This window comes from Calliopsis andreniformis, chromosome 9 (genome assembly GCF_051401765.1).
Source record: "Calliopsis andreniformis isolate RMS-2024a chromosome 9, iyCalAndr_principal, whole genome shotgun sequence".
Lineage (NCBI taxonomy): Eukaryota > Metazoa > Arthropoda > Insecta > Hymenoptera > Andrenidae > Calliopsis > Calliopsis andreniformis.
The window spans coordinates 5886492-5905844 of record NC_135070.1 but is presented as its reverse complement, the minus strand read 5'-3'; the positions used below and the strand labels follow the sequence as shown (position 1 = coordinate 5905844).

General features: G+C 39.1%; 1 protein-coding gene across 2 annotated transcripts in view; it reads right to left on the bottom strand.

Annotated features, from left to right (window-relative positions):
- Dop1r2 (dopamine receptor 2) overlaps positions 1-19353 on the bottom strand; it is a 72170-nt gene extending 52817 nt beyond the window's left edge. For both annotated transcript variants that reach the window (XM_076383997.1, XM_076383998.1), the window contains exon 1: positions 19112-19353. The gene's annotated coding sequence lies outside the window, so the exon portion shown is untranslated. The remainder of the gene's footprint in view (positions 1-19111) is intronic.

Sequence of the window (19353 nt, the reverse complement as noted above, 5' to 3'; positions counted from 1 at the left end):
GATAATTTATGAAGCAAACATATACCTAAAGTAATTTTGCTTTTTTCGAATTTCAAACTCAAACTCTATAAATAACTGAACAACTAACAACTTTTCCTAATCGTTAATTCAACTTTAATAACGCGCTGACCTATCGTTTTAACCGCGAACAGGGCCTGGAAAATAGGAATTTAATTTCAGAGTGTTCACAGTGACAGTGGGTGGATGTAGGAAAACTAAGGGTAAAAGAATAGAAGTAAGAATTGATGGAACGGAAAGAGATCGATCCACGTCTGCGAGATCTCGGGCGGCAGAGACTGACTGCAGGAGGAATCGAGTCTGAGGCGTAGGTGTCGAACGTGAAATCGAGCGAAACAGACTGACTTCTAGCTAACTACATACACCCCCGTATCCACTGGAATTGGAACTGCGCGGCTGGCGAGAGGAAACTATCTCGCGCGGCTGCGAATTAAACGTTAAACTCGCGAGCCCCGAAAATTCAATTACACCTCTCTTCTGTACGTTCCCGTCCATATCGCTCTGCAACCGCCTCAACGACATCCGATGGTCGACGTGGAAAAATTTTTATATTGGTTTTAATTATTTCACGTTCGGGTTTCGCATTGGAAAATTTGAAACCTTAATCCCGCGGTTTTCCATTGTTCCCGCTGCGCTTGCAGGTGTTAATTTGTTCTAATGAAAAGGACATAATTTGATTGGTTGATAATCACATCATTCTTGAAAGAGAAGTTAAGAGATGAATAAATATCGAAATGTACTTCTATCAGACTTTTTTCGTTAATAATAATATTAGAATTTTATTTTTGATAATACAACTCCCGCTCGAATGATAAAAATGATAGCACCACGGTAATGTATGGTATTCGATGGTGTACATGGGTTATAAATTTCAATTGGTATTGTTTATTTGTAACTTGCATGCTAAAGTACGTTTTGTAAGCACTGTCATGTGCCATACCTTCAAAAATATTAAAATTGTCGCTGTTATTGTTGCTGTCGTAAACAGCGCACGTCCGGACTGAGAAAATTCTACCACTCGTAAAAATGGTGTGCAGTAAAACAAACGTGTTGTAATAATATGCAGTTGTATCTCTCGATTACAAATGATTCTTTAAATATTGAATCACAGTTATGACTTATTAAACAGGAGGTAATTAATTTTGAAGAAAATAAAAAATGTATAGAATATCTTCGTCATCCATAAATTAGGACCATCCCTTATAAATGACTTCTTCAATTATGATTTGTAAATAATTCTGTCGTAGAATGTTTAACGTGCAGTCATACACAGGCTGCAGAGCTTTACGAGATAAACAATAGCATCATCAATTTCTAACGTTATTAAGGGTTCGATACAGGTCAAATTCATAATATATCGTTTTATATGCATGTTCCAAATAAACAAGTTACCATATTTCTCCCCGATCCCCCAAAACTACTGTACTTTATCGTTATATAAATACACCCGCAGCAGAGCGATACTTTCTTCTATTAAAATATCGATGATCCGCGGAAATCGTTGGTGAAAAAGTTGGCAGGGGTGCGGCTCGTAAATCGCTGGGTGGAGTGTGCACGCCGACAGTCCTGTGAATATTAATGCGATAAACAATGTTCGAGGGAGTTATAGGAACTGGCCGCGCACAGATCTCCCCTCGGTTATATTAGCATCCGAGGAACGAGCGTTTTTTTATCGTCTTTTAACTACCTTATTCCGCGCAGTGAACAAGTTAGTGACTTCAACTCGCTGCGTAATCGTGTAACTTTTTCTTCGAGCGAAGTATAATTTCATCGTTGGCGACTGGTCGAAAAAAGGGGGAAAAAGGGAAGGGGGAACAAACGAGGAATGTCGTTGTTGCTGGACAAATGTAATTACGAGCTGCAACGAAACGAATTTATCGACGACGCAGAGTGATTGCCGTCACGCTCTGAAAAACCTGGACAGCTGGGACGATTTTTCGGCGAACGCCTGACGCGTCCGCCACTCGATCTGTCGTATTTTAGTGCCGTCTTTCCAGCGCCGACCTCTGATCCTTCTGTTTCCTCCGATATCCTTCGAAGAGAAACGTTCTCCCAAGGGATGGCGGGTTTTCTCAAATCAAATCAGGGTTTGAAAAGTCACACGCTGATATTCAACTGTTTTTGCATTAGCGTTGCTCGGAAGTATCACCTGCTATGTTTTCACTATTAGCCCAGATACATACGAGCGATATTTTAACGCAGGATCTCGTTTCGATCATATATTTGGCTTCGTTATTTGCAATTGGGACAACAAAGAAAAACATGAACGCAGCGAGATCGCACATAAAAATATCGTTCCTGTGTATTGGCCCTTAGGCCCGATCCACACGAGCGATATTTTGACGCACAGTCTCGTTGCGATCGTATGTCTGTCTTCGTTATTTGTAATTGGGAAAGCAAAAATAAACATATGATCGCAATGAGATCGTGCGTCAAAATATCGCTAGTGTACATTGCCTCTTGGACGTGGATTCCTTTATATATAAAGGATATTTTATCTTGAAATATTGTAATCCTGTGTGACCAAAACATTTGTATTATTTTTATTTATGATAATCAATAATGAGGTCAAATTTAGCATCAAACAGTTTTATCATGTTCATAATCCTATGATCCATATGTAGGTCAGCGCAATTTCAACAACGATTTCTGACCATATTTTCCTCAAATTCTTAATGAATTTCTGATAAAAGAATGTGCAGATTTTATTGGCTATAGCACATAGTTCTCATTATTTTTTAGCTGAAATTATTCATAATTTTGTGAGACATTTATCAGTTTCCTGAATATAGAAGTGAAATAGTACATTTTTAATTGACTGAGAGCATAATTATCTTTATGACGACACGTCCACGTACCGTGAATCATACATGAATATCGTGTTATTTTAACTATTCAAATCTTCCAAAATAATTGAACATCCGTGTCAATTATTTTACACGTAACAATAGAGAGGTTTATATACCGTCATCCCACGAAATCAGGTGGAAATAGAAGAGGGATAACCACAAACCCTTCCCATGCAAGGGTCGACACAATCCAAAGCACTCATCCCTCGAATCGAAAATGTTGGTCCTCGATTTTATTCGAGCGTAATCGCGCATCCTTAGCCTGGATCGCCTGAGCCCGCCTACATTTCTCCTTCGAATCGTTTTACGTCATTTTTCGTTATTCCTGTGCTCAATTACGCGTGTATACACGTGACATACCATAGGCGGTGAATACGATACATGCTCGTTATTTGATCGCGTTACACGCCTCAATGGGACATTGTCAGAGTACCTTTACGTATCGACGTCGGTTTAAGGCCTTGATAGGCCGCGGTCACGTGCGTGAACGCCGATCCAGAGCCAAAATCTTCGATTTTAGATGAATTTTAATGTCATTAAAAAGCTACTTTAGAAATATTTTTTTGGAAAATTTGGTGTGGGAATGAGAATCTAGACTCAAGGGATCTTGAGTGATAAGGTGGGATTTTGTAATTCTGACTGACGCTGCAGCTACGATAGTGCCTCGATTATCCGGGTCTCAATTATTCGTGGCTTCTTTTATATAATACTGAATTTCCTTAAAATAATTCATATTCTACGTTTAATTTTCGGAGATTTTATTTCTTTTATAATAGTATATTCAACCTTCTCGAAAACATTCACGTTTTTTCTTTACTTTTCGGGGATAGAATTACTCTAAGTTTCCTAACATCTATTCCAAAAATAATTATAGACACGATTTAAGAAAATTGTGCCACAGATTTGTTAACCACGGAGTAGATTTAGGAGATTCAGTAAATACGAGCGAATTTACTCTGAGAAAATAGAACATGCACATCCAGCACAATAGGAGCGCCAGGTCCACAGTCGCTGTGCCTTGCATCACACTTTTCGCCCGATAAAAGAAATCCTCGACCCTCTTACGTCCAAACGGCAGACATGAAATTTGAAATTCCAATAGTCGATTATTCCAATCCAAGCTCTAAACGATTCCTCCGATCTCTCCGAAGAATCGAACAAATTATAAGCATGGAGCCACCTAGTGAACTCTCCGTTAAATCCAAACGCCTCGACAGGTCGGAAATTCTCCAAAATATCTCGGGGATCTTCTTTAAATAGGAAGACGAGCCAGGGTGATTTCTCTCGGTGGAGAGGTAAAGTGGTGTAGGTACGCTCTGCGTGGCCGTTTAATCGATATGGAGCCGAAGTCGAAGCTCGAGGTGGCAGATAAATTGGTTGGGAAAACGACGATCGTCAAAATGTGAATCGGGGAACAGGAATGTCTCTGTGGAAGCTAAACTGTGGCACACGCGTTGTCTGGACCTTCGCAAGCGCTGCCACGAATAATTTGTAACAATTACTGCGGCAACTATGAATGCAAATGCGTCACCTGACCCCGTATGCGCGCGCGAGTGGAGGCTGGAAGCGAGCCAGCATTTCCAGCAGCCCGTCCCGCGCGAAAATGCTACAGCTGCAACCTGCGGGCCAACTTCCGCTTCCTTCGATCGCGCTTATTACCCCCTCTTCTCTGTTCCTGCTCCTTTGCACCCCACAGTGTTCTAGAATGGTTATCTGGCTATAAGAGAAACCAAATTATTTAACATTTCCGATCATTTTATTCTTTTTAGCTTTTGGAGTAGGATTCATCTTTGTATGTCTCTTGGTAAAAATTTCATCATTGATTTGTAACTTGGATTCATTTTTTTTTTTTATACATTTTTCGTAATATTACTTTGAAGTTAGTTGTCGTTTCAGTGATTTTTGTTTTTGAAAAAATGGTGCTTTGGACATTTCTGGGGAATAATTCCTTTACATGTATTTCCTCTCCTTCATTGGACAGTGAATACCTTGAACATTTTACAAATTCTTAATGATACATTTTTAAAATAAATAACTTAGATTGTGAACAATAAGTCGGTTATGATCAATTCTGTTTTTTTTTTTTTTAAATATTTAGAATTCATAAAAAGTAGTAATTAAAAAAGTTTTAGTGGTTCATGAACTACTTTGTTCTCACTGATTTAATTCTGATATGATCTAATTCTTCGCGACCAGGCAGCCTTTGGGACCAGTATTTCACTAATCCTCGACGACTGGACAAACGACATTACTGGTTCGTCGAGTACTTATTCATGGAACTTGCGTAACTTATAATATATGTACGACTCGATACTTGGCGAGTCGCCTGCACCAACGTCGTAGGTATCGATTCAAACGATTTCACCAATTTTATTTTCATCCGCGGGAAAGACTGCTGCATCATGCGAAATCGCGGGTAAAGTGTTTTTCAACGATGGAGACATAGAAATGAAAGGGAAGACATATGACGGGCATATGTGGATGACTTTGCTACCTTTGCCAAAATCTTGGAAATCAAAATCTTTGTGAGATTCCGCGGCACTAGGGAAGGTAGGGAAATATTTTATCAACGTATTTCATGTGGGCTATTATTTTAACGATGAACGATTGCTCGTTGATCAGTGAGAGATTCGATGGAAAAAGGGTACTAGTAGTGTCCCATGAGAAGATCCTTAGCAAGTATTAGGGTCAGTGCTTTTTAAGGAACTTCACATAAGATACGAATAATATCTAATTGCCACTTTGATATAAATTTTCATTAATTTATTCAAAATACAATATGACAAAAGATATCAAATAACATGCACTTCAATTCATTTACGAGTTAAAATAATTACAAAACAGGTAATACTAATCTCAAGAGAAAATTATTTTTCTGAAATTTGTTTTTTGCGAATACATACACAGCATTAGTGTATGTACCAGTCTTTTGCTGAGTTCCTCATTTAAATCAGAGAAAAAATATTCAATTAGAATTCAGGATATGTGTTGTGTCTCAAGCTAGCGTTTGATAGATTCAGAGGGACAGAGAATTCGCGCGTCGTCGAGCATAGATCGAGAGTAGATGGAGCGTGACCAGAAGTCGTGAGCAAGTGCGGACCAATTTGCCGATAATCGATTCCAGGCTCGGTCGAAAAAAGGAAACAGGATCTTTCTCGTCTATTTTTATTTCGACGAATTTAATTGGATTGGCGTGCTGCACAGAGCGATGCTTCTATATCGTGCTTCCAACTGTAGCGCATCTACCCAGAAAATATTAACAAATAATATTGGTAACTTCTGGAATCTCCTTATTTTAAGTAGATCTAACAACGTGATACGATTTCGCGGTAAGATGAATGCTGGAATTAAACTGAGCATACTGAGAGCGTATTCGAGCGTGCTAAATTGTATTGGGAGATCCAACTAAAAGCCACGCGCCAATGATATTAGCCACACTGATAAATCTTCGTTTCCATTGTCACGGGGATAATTCCTCGTTTGTATTGTCAGCAATTTTCGTAACTATCCAACTGCAAAACGCTGCTGCCGCTAGAACGTGGGATAATTTTAATTAAAACGTAATTGTCCGCGCGAGCTTAAACCAAATGAGGCTGAGCACAACAGTTACTGCGCGCCAACTATTTTCATTTACTGGTGTATCCAAATTCCTGTGGAATATCGAGCCACTGCACGATCCTGGAATCCATCACCTGCTGCGTTACAGAAGCGATTTTTCATACCACAGGGTAGAAACAATTCCCGTAGTAGATAACAAAAGAATCGACTGGGCGTTTTAACCTGATTTTGATATCAGTGTTCTTTTATTTGTTGTTTCAAGAGATTACCGTGTTCTCTGCCACGCTGGAATTTCATATTTTCGGGAGAATCTTAAGAACAGCTTAGGAAACAAAATTGCAATATTTGATGTTAAAAAAGTAATAGCATTTTAAATTTCTTAAAACTTCAATTTCTTAACTTTCTAATTGCTTGAATTCTAACTTCTTGACTTCAACATTTCATTCATCAGTTTCAAACACAACAAGACATAAAACCTAACTTAAAGTTTTAATTCCAATATTAATTCCAATATTGAGAAATTTAAAAAATATTTAAGAACTTAATCTACACTAGAGCCAGAAAATAACAGTATTTCTTTAAACTGTTTAGTTCGAAGCAGGATATACACTCAATTTTTACATCGCTATATAAGAAATAAACGTCTTCTAAAGTAATGACTTTTATCGCCAAAAAAAGTGAAAATTTACTTGCACATAAAACGTAAAGGCTCATTTCTTAAAAAGAATGGACTTTATATACTCTGGTTTTGGGGTTCATACGTATCTCCAAGAAATGCAAGGAGAGCAGGTGCGTCTAAAGTCAGCCACAGCGCCGTCGATGCAGCGCTGTAGCAGGATCCCCTATCGTAGTAGGAAGGGATTCAGTGTACAACCAGACACGCGATACTGAACTTTCTTTTTTGCCATAGTTGTTGGCGTACATCCTATTTAAAATCTGTTCTTAAACGCTCGGCTGTTTACAGGCATCCATCGTTCATTAGTTATTATCGTCGTCATCGACCGCGCAACCTTCCGACGTCCATCGTCCCACCGAGGCCAGAGTATCGTTGTCACAAGCCACGAAGAAGGTCACCGTTGAACTTGATCGTTACGGATGAACGAGATCCACGGCGATCGATAAACGACACTTGACTACAAACTCTCGAGATTTATTTTCCGCTGCTCTTCTGTCGTAAGACGTTGAGAATATTGCTTGACGCAGGCTCTTCTAGAGTGTCTCCCGCATTGACATATTTATGGGCATGGTAAAGGAGCTCATATGAAATAAAAAATGTCCTGGGATATTTTGTTCAATGTGCCTCTGGGTTGAGTAGCAGGACTTTAAAGTTCACACGTGCACACGTTGTATCGCAGCATAAGGAAATGGTGTTATTTTACTGGTTTATTGAAGAGCTACGAGCTACGATAGAAGTAAAAGAATTTAATACGCTTTGTCCTATTTTCTATGGTTTAAGTTTGTTGAAAGTTTGAAAATTTGAGATGGTTGTGAGACAAATCTAGCGAGTACAAATTTAATTAGAATCACAGTGAAGACTTGGTCTATTATTTTACAATCAGAGACATTTCTGAAGTTCTTGAGGACCTTCAAATATACTAAACGTACAGGTCAACACTCTCTCACTAATATGTAGTCAGAGTATCCACTCTAATTTTATTTAAAAATAGTCCTACTGCGAACTATAAAGCATTATTATTATAAAACAAAAAGTGAATTGAACATCTTGTCACGCAAGATTTTTATTCCACTTAACTTTCCCTCAACGTCTCCATAAATATTTCAATATATGCAAATCCAGGATACTCTGAATCTACTTTAAGGTCCTTTCAATTTAGGATATCTGCTTGCATGAATCAGGCTTCTCGAGCCTCGGTCTGCGCTGCAGCGGAAAGCACTCAAGAAATTTTTTACGGCCAAACTGTTAATGAATCCACGACCGAAAATCGATAAAAACGCGGTGGATCACGTGGCCCGAGGCGCGTCGATGAAATTAATCGATCACCAGGCAGGTGTAAAATGGAGAACGTTATTGGCAGCGCACGAAGGAGCCTTCTCTCTGCGCGAGAAAGTCCCCCACGAGCGTCGAAGACATTCTCGAGATTGATAATCCGCTTATTGGAACCGACAGGGGGCCAGCCAGAGCTTTTTACTGCCGTTATATTCCAGAAAGCTGGGATTACTTGCTACAAATCAAGTAGACTGGACAACACATGTGCTGACGTGGAATGAAAGTGTTAAAACTTGATTACCCGAAGCAATGGGAAGGCAAGCCGATTAATTATGGGTGGCCTGTTCGAGGAAACAGAAATACGAGGAAACTTCTGTACTACATAAAGGATATAGAAAGCAGTACAAAAAATTAAAAGTAGGATGTAGTAGACAAATTTATTCTAGGCTCCAGTTCGCGAGATTTAAATTTGAAGTTTACATTTCGCTGCAGCAGACTTCGTTGAAGACAAATGATCGATTTTCAGTCACGTATCTGATCAAGATTCAGGGAATCCCAGGTATGAATTTACCAAGCGAGAACTCCCGAGTGTCTGACTAATGCTGTCTGTTACTACTGCAAAGTGATGTTATCTCTACTTGGAGAGAGTAAGAACCAAGTTGTGGAACATTAGATATGTATACAGGCTTGAGTACATTTAATCTATCATATAATCGATACGTCACTGCAAAAAGTAACAAATTGTTAATAATTAAGACAAATTAGAGGATGATTCATCTGATCTCAATTTCAACCCTAAATCATTAATTTCAGGTGACTATTTCGCAAGTATTCAAATTCTTCGCTAAAATACCTCTCAGTAATCCATGAAAATTTGATTTTTCCTTCATCGAAGATGTAGTAACACTTTCGTCGCAGGTTTATTGCAAACATGCACGACTCGGTACTCGTAACCGTGAAGCGTGTACGTAATGACTTATACGCATTAGAAAGCATGCTTTTTATAAACGACCTTCTTCCCCCTCGCTCGGCCGCCGGAGGTCGTGGGAAACGTGGTCGTGGCCAGCTCAGGAAAAATATTTAACGAGTGCTCCGCGAGAGTCGCGTGTCTCGGTGGCGCGAGCCGTACGCAACATTCGTTTATTAAGAAATTTGCTGACTAGCAAGCGCGCCTTTTAATAAATCGCTGCCACGGATTAGATAGCTCTTTACTTTCAATGAATGCCACTTGGAACTGGGAAGTTGTGCAGGTTGCCTCGGAACTTGATTTTCTCGCGATACTTGCCAAGATGCAAGTCTAGTTTAAACTTTCTGAAGACCCTTTTATCGATGTAACGTGCCTTATTAAACTTGGATTCGTTACACTTGTTAGGTACTGTTAACTTCAAATCAAACGAGACAGTCTAACGCTTGGTACATGTTCCATCGTTTATCTTACAGCTGTCTAGTTTTCTCGCCAACTATTTTGTGCTTGCTAACTTTGGAGTAAGAGTTATTTCAAATACGAGACATGGTTAATATGAGGCAGACCGTGAGATAAGAATTGAGTAGCTACGAATTAAAAATCTTACAATTATATGTCTTTGAGATATTGAAAATCTGGCAAATTTGGAAAATTTTAGAAATCTTAGAAACTAGATATCTTAAGAAAGTTTAGAAATCTTGAAAATCTGGAGAATCTTAGAAATCTAAGTAATACTAGAAATCTTGAAAATCTGGAGAATCTTAGAAATCAAAGTAATACTAGAAATCCTAAAAATATTGAGTATTTTCGAAACCGTAGAAATGTTGAATATTTTACAAATCCTAGATATCTCAAGAATTTTTAGAAATCTTGGAAATCTGACAAATCTTAGAAATACGAGAAATCTTAAACATCTTAGAAATCTTAAAATCTTAAAAATTCTAGAAATCTTAAAAAACTTAAAAATCTAAGAAATCCTAGGAACTAATCTTAAGAAATTTTAGAAATCAGGAAAGTCTAGAAGATCTTAAAAATCTTGAAAACCTTAGAGATTCTAAAAATCATGAAAGTCATTAGCTATTCAATAGCCCAAATTCATCCGTCTATATATTCAGCAAAGTAATTCCTTATTCTTCTTTACACAAGCTTCTTCACAAACACGAATCAGTTCGACAGAGCATCTCTATATTTTTTCACTACATAGATACGTACGTTTCAGACTTGTCGTGTACTCCCATTTTGTCTCCGTAAACAAATAGATACGTAATCAAGCAAACAGATTCCATGAAAATTTCAGTACAGAAATGAGGTGGTATTCGTATAGCGTGTCGTTCCTAAAGAACGAACAATACCAACGTATTTGGCGCGCATTGCTATTTCGAAGGAGAAGGAAGTAGGAGAGAAGATGGTGCGCGTAGCAACCTAATTCCCATTCCACTCGCGCGAGACGTTTGTAGACGAGATCGTATCGATGCTCGCTTAGAAAGATAAAAATTAGGATCGAGGAGGAGGCGAGACATCGACAGCAAACAGTCAGTTGGACGCCAAATTCGTGCGCAATGCATACTTAAATATAATGTACCGTAGATACGATCTTTGTAGCGACTACTTTTTATTCAATTCATGGTGAAAAGTATGAAATTCCTTCGAATATTATTCGAATTCAGATCTCTCCAGAGAGATAAAACAAAATATTAATAGAATTCTACAGTAAGAATACGAAAGCTTAGGTCACATCAAAATAACCATATTACGGTCGCTTGGGGCGTTCGATTTAACGTGACAAAGTTGAAGACATTCTATCAAACCGAAAGAAGCGCCATAAAATGTTGGGTCACTGTCGCTGTCCCCTGTTTGTAGTACGAATAGTCGTGGAATTTATTGTGAAATTTATGTCTCCCCTGGCCCGTCAGATTTTAAGCGCGTTTTCTGCCTCGAGAATTCTCATCTCTCTTCTGCTTCCAGATCTACCTGGAAGTTTTTATTTCGTTGACTGCGAGGGTCAGTGCTGGAAAAAAGAAAAACGGTTACCAACTTTAAAGGCATGTATAGTACTTGCTGAATTGTATTATCGTGCTCAACAAACCTAGGTCGAAAAATCGATATAGTTCGAGATAAAGGCGTGTTTTTGGTTTGAACATTTACTCTCGTGCATATTACCTCCATTCGACCCAGAGGTGGGATTTGTAAGTAGAGGTCAGTGTTATAAATTTGAAGGAAGACGAAAATATTCTTCAGTCCCTTCTACGACCGCTGCCGCGATTCTTAGGTGATATGGATTTCTTTTGCATAGTTCAGCGACGTCGGCTTACTATTGAAGCGAAGGTATTGTGAACGTGCACGTCGCATACGTCACGTTGGCGGAAGTGATGCTATTACGCCATATCTGTATGCTGGAAAATATTTCTGTGGAGGAATTGTACGATACGTTTCGTTTGAAAACTTTCATTGACGTTTTTGTGAATTGGTGTATTAGTGAAACGCGAGGATAATAACAATTTTCCGACCGTGTTGGACGATCGAAGGAAGCGAGTCACCTCCGTCACTGAAAGAGAAAATTGCTTTTATCTGCGACAATATCGACAGGCACATTTCAATTTAGCGAGTGCTGTACTTCTTGAAAGTGAGTAACCTTTTTTTTAAACTTATATGTATAAGTATAGTGTATAATATAGAGTGGAGTAAATGAAACCATTTTAATAACGCCATAAGTAATTATTTAAATAGTTATGTATTTCAAATATCAGTTGAATGTCATTATTTTCAGTGATTGAAGTTTTTTCAACTCTTATTCGTGTTCGAATATATTCGAATAAAGTTAAAAATGATCAAATTTTCTTCTCGATCGTATATCACGATTTTCCATTTTCATATTGAGCACTTTCATAGTCTGTGCTTATATAACGTAATTTATTACACTTCCATTAGAGATATTTAAATTTAAGGTATACGTTATTCAGATCTTTTCTGTCCCAATCACCGTTTTTATTTTTTCAAACAACTTTTTGTATATATTTGCGTTTCTGAGTCTTCGATATTCTACTAAAAGCACATTAGTTATTTTCATAATTACTTTCTGGCAGTAGATAAATCTGTATAAAGTTCCAAAAAGAGAATAATAGTCCGCTTGAAAGACTATCTCTGAAAAGCTTCCCAGAGTATCACAGAGCCATAAAACTAGTTCTAGTTACAATAAATCTATTTTATTACTTTCCAAAAAACACACGAACAATTCGTATATTTTCTCGTCAATTTCGCCAGCCTAATCTTCTCTGTCCATGCTCCGATCGACTAGTATCCATCGAATAAACACGCTTAATCGCCCCTTTCGCGCGACCCACCGTTAATCCCTGATAAAATAGAAAGGCGTCCCATGATTTCGCGCAGCTGGATGACTCCAGTAGCTTCCGAGTTCACCCCCTCCCAGCGAGCCAGTCACCACGAAAATGACGACCGTGGCTGGTTCGTTTGTCCTTTCTAAGCCGAGGCTTAGCAACGTCTCGAAAGATACTACACTGAGATCACCCCAGACAAGGTAGTTTCGTCCAAGTCGAAGGGAGGAAAAAAGCTTCGTTGCGTCTCCCGTGTTTTTCTCCTCTGCGTTGATCTCTCGATTTACGTTTCCAAAGACGTCGAGACTTCCGCGTGGATCGGAAGCGAATTCAATTAAGCGAGCGTTTCCCTTTGAACCTTATCGATACTGTACCGCGATGGCGGCCCCTTGTCTGCCTCTTTCACCCAACGAAACGCTTGCTACGACCCCATGGACAGATAAATTATTCGAGAATTCAACGTCGGCGGGAAATTCGCCAGGCAACTCGAGAGGATAAAGAGGGATGTTTACGAGAATGCCAAAGAATAGGAGGCAGCGTTTCTCGTTCGGTTTCCTTGTACATATTTTGTTCGCAACGCACCCGAGGCAGCCTCGTGTAACCCCAGCCCCCAAAGCTCGCGTTAAAAGCTCCAGGACCCACGAGCGAACCTGGCCCGCCTGGTTTGCAGACCCTCGAGTTACTCGTCGTAAACATTTCGCGTGAAACGTACTCGAAATCGATACACGTTTCCCGATTAATAGGTGAACCACTGTACCAGAACGCGCAGGAGATTCCCTGGTTCAGTCTCTCTCTCGTGTCCCTCGCCGAAAACCAATTGCCGCGTTGTTGTGGACTGACGAAACCGCGAGCGAGTAATTGATTCTTTTACGCCAGTCCCAGCCGCTCGATTGATATATCGAATGAAACGACACGGGGCTGCCAGCCTGCCGAGCGTGAAATTTCACGATAGTGTAATACGAAGCTCGTTGATCATTCGTTACGAGGAATCCCAGTTGTTGTGCTGCCCGCCAAGAACTGGTTGATTACTGGTCGTTAAAGGGAGCGTTGCGGGCAGCGAGGGATCCACGAGAGGCAACGTTACACTGGAACCAATTGAAAGATTACGGCTGATTGGCCGGTGCTCCACACTGGCCGGAAGTTAAGCAGTGTCACTGGCCCAGCGAGCTTCTTCTCTTTCTCTATGTAGCTCTCGCCTCGCCTACGCTTCCGTTTCCCATTCTGTTTTAGCAAACGCTGGGATTTGGGGTCGATCTTCTTTTTGGCGTTCGTTTCTAGAATACGGAGGAAATATGTTCGCTCGCGGATGGTAGAATAATGATACGCAAATGTCGATAAAGTAAACGCAGATTTGATATTATTTATTGGCTCTCTGTAAGATTGTCAGACGTATATTCATATTTTTCTATATTATAGAGACGTTTTAGTGGATGGGCATTTTGTGTTTGGTTCTTCTTTTTGTGGAGAGGGTGGACGGGAGGAACAGTAACGTAGTGATGGATTAAGAGTTGCTTCGAGATATTTAGAATATTTGTGTGCATGCGTGTGATTATTCTGCATGAGTGTGTTGAAAATGAGGCAACTCGGAAAAGTATGTCTTTCGGGAAAAGCGAGCTCAGAAATAAAATGCATACGGAAGTAATGAAAGTAGTAAAAGAACGGAATTACCTTCCCACTATTATTTTATTCATATAATTCATCTGAATATGTACTATCGTATTTACAAAGATTGAATTGACCTCAAAAAATATTAGGAACATAAAGTAGATATTACATTTTCATTTGATCAAAAATTATATTTCAAAATCCTATCTAAAATTACAGTCTACTTCGAATGTCATTCAAAACTAAAAATTTGGAAAATTTATGAGGTCTGAGAAACCTTGAAAGCCTCGTAAATCTTGACCATCTTAAGGTTTCTGAAATTTTTGCAAGAATCCTAGAAATCCTGTTCAAGGGGTCTTCAAAGTTCAAAGCTTCTACCTTTCACGAAACGCTGACCGCATTACATGATATAATAAGAATAATACACATAAAGGGCATATCAAAGTTATATCTAAAGATTTAACTATTCAAAGGCCTCGAATTTTGATTAATATTACGCGCTATTCACAGTCGAATATTTCAAAACTTTCCAAATTACTACATTTATTAACATCACTAAATTCCTCCAGGTTTTCGCAACTTCTGGCAATTTCAAGCTCCAAATAATTACCAAAGTGTTCGACACTCAGTGACGATTGAATTGCTCGGAATCTCGCAAGAGTAACTATTGAACGTCAGTCACTAACTACACTTCTCGCGCAGATGGGTATCCGCATTTCTCACTGCCTTGCCCCAGTCGGATCGACTAAATGATAAATCGGGCGAAGCATTCGGAAGTAAATGTTTCCGCTGTCGTCGCTTGGCGAAATGAATGGCATGATTTCGTTAATTACCAGTCGTACAAGTCGCGGCAGACTTATGAATTATCGCCACGTTACTGCACGCTCCTTAATATCCTCGTTAATCCTTCTAACGTCCCCTTGAATTTCAAACGAATAGTTGTCGTTCTTAAGAAAATCTTTACGCCCTGGAGATCCATTTGTTCTGTGACTCAATTAGGTCTAATCGCCAAATATCTGTTGCACGTATTACCCCTGCGTCCAATGAAGCTCGCGTCGTTACGCGATCACTATGCAACGTTTGTTAATGGCAATTATCCCCAATTACGCGCAGTTAATTGACAGTGACATTGCGAGCGGGTTACGCCAGCTGAAATTCGTAGCGTGGAAACAGAAGGGCGCAGAGCTATGCGAATGCAATGGAAGAAGTTGCTTCGATGTTAAAAGTTTCAAATCGTATACCAATTTTCATTAAAACTGCAGGGCAACAAAGTTTTAGTCGAGGCGAAGTTAATACTTTTGAAGATGATTGCAATCTTTTGAATTTCAACCTGCTTACGAAAATGAAGACAATTCTTCTGTTTGTTTGAAGTTTAATGGGAACTTCTTTGCTTCCTTTTATTCGCGTAGAGATCTTATTAACATCTGGTCCATGGTGGCAGTGATAGTATTATAGTATAATTCATAGGATCATAAATGATGTTAATGAGATTTGAAGGGACTATGACAACAAAAAGGCAATACCTATTAGAATTCATTTTTTTTACTTTTTTCGAAAACAGTGAGAATATAATACAACTTAAGTCCACACTGAAGAACTAAAATTCGGAATGTTAACTATCAATACCACAAAAATAAAAATATAGTTATAACTTATGTTGTCTTGCCTCCCAACTACAGTCCTTTTAATTTATAATAAAGGAGGACCTCCAAGGCAAGAAGAAAAGCAAGTGTATTTAAAATTCGAATTATGGCGCTCGGTCTCGTATTTTTAATGAATTTAGTATGACAGTCAAAGTGTTAAGAGTATTTTAATAGGAAACTCTTAGGAGAAGCTCTCGAATCTGCCACTAGATTATTAAACGGGCGAAGCGACTACTCTCCAAGTAATATAAATTTCCCACGAGCGAAATTTCTATTCCCTCTTGACGATATAGCTGTATTGTGGCCCGTAGACGCACGCATTATGGTTTATCGGTCGTCGAACAGGCCACGAGAACCTTGTACACATAAGCTTTGGATCTACGGGACGACGAAACATCGGCACCAGCTAATCTTGCCTGCGTCCGATTGAAAATTTCTCGGCCAGGAGATGCTGAGAGCTTTCGAGTATCTGTTTGTGAGTTCGAGAATTACGTTCTGACAGAAATTTATCGTGAGTTTCTAATAACATACGAGCACGCGTGAGACTTCACATGAAAACGTTACACAATATTAATATAGCACAATGGATTATGCTATTACCCTCAAAATAGTTTTCTTCTGATATAGAATGAAATTAGTTTCTATGATCTAACTCAAGTCTTCCATTGACGAGAAGTAAAATTGCTTTATCATGAACTCGGTCTCGTAAATTAAAAAAAAATCACAGGTAGATAGATTTAACACATGTACATATCTACACATATTAATATTAACTTTATACCGCTTATATGTCGATACACAAGTGTATGTTTGAACGAGATTTTTTACCAAATTTTTTCGATAAAAAATCCCTGCATTTTATCTGCGAAGTGATTTTTAGCCGAAAAAGAACACTGTCGTGATTAAGCATCCTTCATATTCGTCAAACCTGGCTCCCCGTGATTTTCTCGTCTCAAAGATCAAGTCTGTCCTCAAGGGACCTCATTTTTTATTACTCTAGGAAGTAAAAGCAGGGACGACAAAAATTCTTCATTGACTTACAGGGAGTAATCTGCGCAAAGTATTTTTTTTAAAGTAGACGCTCGATCCTGTTACACTCTAAAACATCTCCATCCAAAACACGCAATAATAATTAATCCAGAAAGATTTTTTGCACGATCGGTCTCACTAATTCTAATTGGACTAATACTACGAATAAAAGCAGTTATACCCACGATTTCGTTTGTTTTGTACGAGCCTTAATACGTTGTCGAACGAAAACTTTTGACGGGGCTCGAGACACACTTAACCCGATTGGTCGTGCTCTCAGGATATTAACCCGATCCCCTTTTTAATGGAACCACGAAAACGTTTTTCTCCACTGCTTCGTTATCGATGCCATCATCGTGAAAGTACTTGAGAGTACTCGCAGGTTTGGAACGCAAGAGACAACCCCTATTCGGTCTCTTGTTCGACTTCGCGTTGCACTCGCGCCCAATTTATAACGCTGGTGTTCAATTTCGTCTTCGTGCCCTAACATCGATAGGAACCAGCTATTCAGTCCATAATGCAACGTGGAACACAGGGGAGATTGAATCATGCGCAGAATTTTTCCCACCAGAATAATTTTGACTCGTGACAAGTACGTGGCGAGACGTTGACAACCTTTGACGTCATAGTCAGTTTCGTTGCAAGCAACACGATTTTTGATACATGGGTCACACTACATCCTTTTTTTGGAGGAAACATAGGAAAAAGAATGGTCAGGTGAATGATGGAAGCACGAGGTATGAATTAACGATGACTTTTCAGTTTTGAGGGAGTTTCTGTGGTACGTGATTTGCTTTGTATATGAAGAGAAGACTCGTTAATAGTCTATAGTAGAGAGTTTTGTTAGTACAGGTTCTTAGTTTATTAGTTTACAGTTTACAGAACTTACAGAATGTGAGAAATTTATAGGAAGAGTTTTTAATTTTATGAAGCTTTTAAGTATGATTCAATGCATTGTATAAAGCACTGTACGATACATTTTTGTAGAAGAATTGTATTTTGAGTACTACTACTAAAAATTAAGAAATTGTATGTAACTTAAACTGTTATGATAGAACAGAAAAGATTCAAATTCAACTTAGAGTTAATTTGATCTGGATATGCACAAAAGTTAATATTGCGATGAAGGATCACGGTTACGTAATAAATGGTCATATTACAGATATTTTATGCTCTGATATGTTGTATTTGCATTTAACCTGATGACGTGTCTGTTGCAAGGGTGATTAAGAGACTTCATTCCTATTTGTATTTATTGCGCTAACAAAAAATTATTAATGGTACTTTTTCACTTCACCTCGTGTTCTCATTCTTCGTACGTACTCCATTACACATTATTAGTAAATACGTATGAACAACATAGCCGGCACTGCACTGTATCAATGATTAACAAGAGAGGTGATTACTCTCAATCATTAGAGATAATACCTACATAAAATAAAAAATTGAAATCCTTCAAAATTTTGACGGATTTATGTGACTTTCATATATCAAACAACATCAAAGTTTAAATATTTTACATAATATAACTGCTGCTTGTACCACTGTGAGTACAGGTTATATCAGAATCGTAGATAAATACTCAATCAGCTTGAAAATTTAATCAGACGATTTCTAAAGATTCCCAATTCCGTGCAGCGTATTAAATACTCATCAACTAAACGCAGCGCAAATACTGCTTCGATATCTAATCTCCATATCTTCCCGAGGTCAATTCCCACGCGAATAGTTCACTTTTCCCTCAAAGGCAACCACGCTGGTACACGCCAGGGAAACTCCAGCTCCAAATAAATTCCAGAAACCGGTAAAGGGAGCAATAAGCTCGTAGCGACAAAACACTCCACATACTTCAGCTTCACCATTACAGAAGACTGCGCCGAATACTTCAGCGCGATTGCTACAGCGCCCCTATCTATTGTCTAAAAAAAAAAAGAAGCTCAAACCATTCAAAGGCAATCGCTTGGCATTGCCACGGCTGCAGAGCTAACGACACGCGAGTAGTTGAAAGCTCCCCTGGATTATTCGCGTGATCCTCTAAGCGACAATAATCACGCGAGGCAGCTGAACCGATTGCACGAACAGTCGAGTACGCGTCGCGAATAAAAATCCTCGCCAGAGAACGGAGGGGAAGGGCATGAAAAAGAAAGAAACTCGTTAAACGTTACCTGGCATCCAAATCCCGTGGCCACTGTTCCCCACTCGAGCTCCGTTTGTCTCCAGAGCTACTTCCGCGTCAGATTTATCGCATCGCGGGGTTCAATTAAGGCCGCGCCATTAAGCCCGAAAATAATTCAGTCCTGAGGCTAGTCTGCGCCCAGCAGCCCTTGCGTCCAATTTAGGGAGGTATTTACTTAGCACCGAGAACACGTTGCACTGTAGTCACCTGCGTCGAATGGTCCTCGGTTAA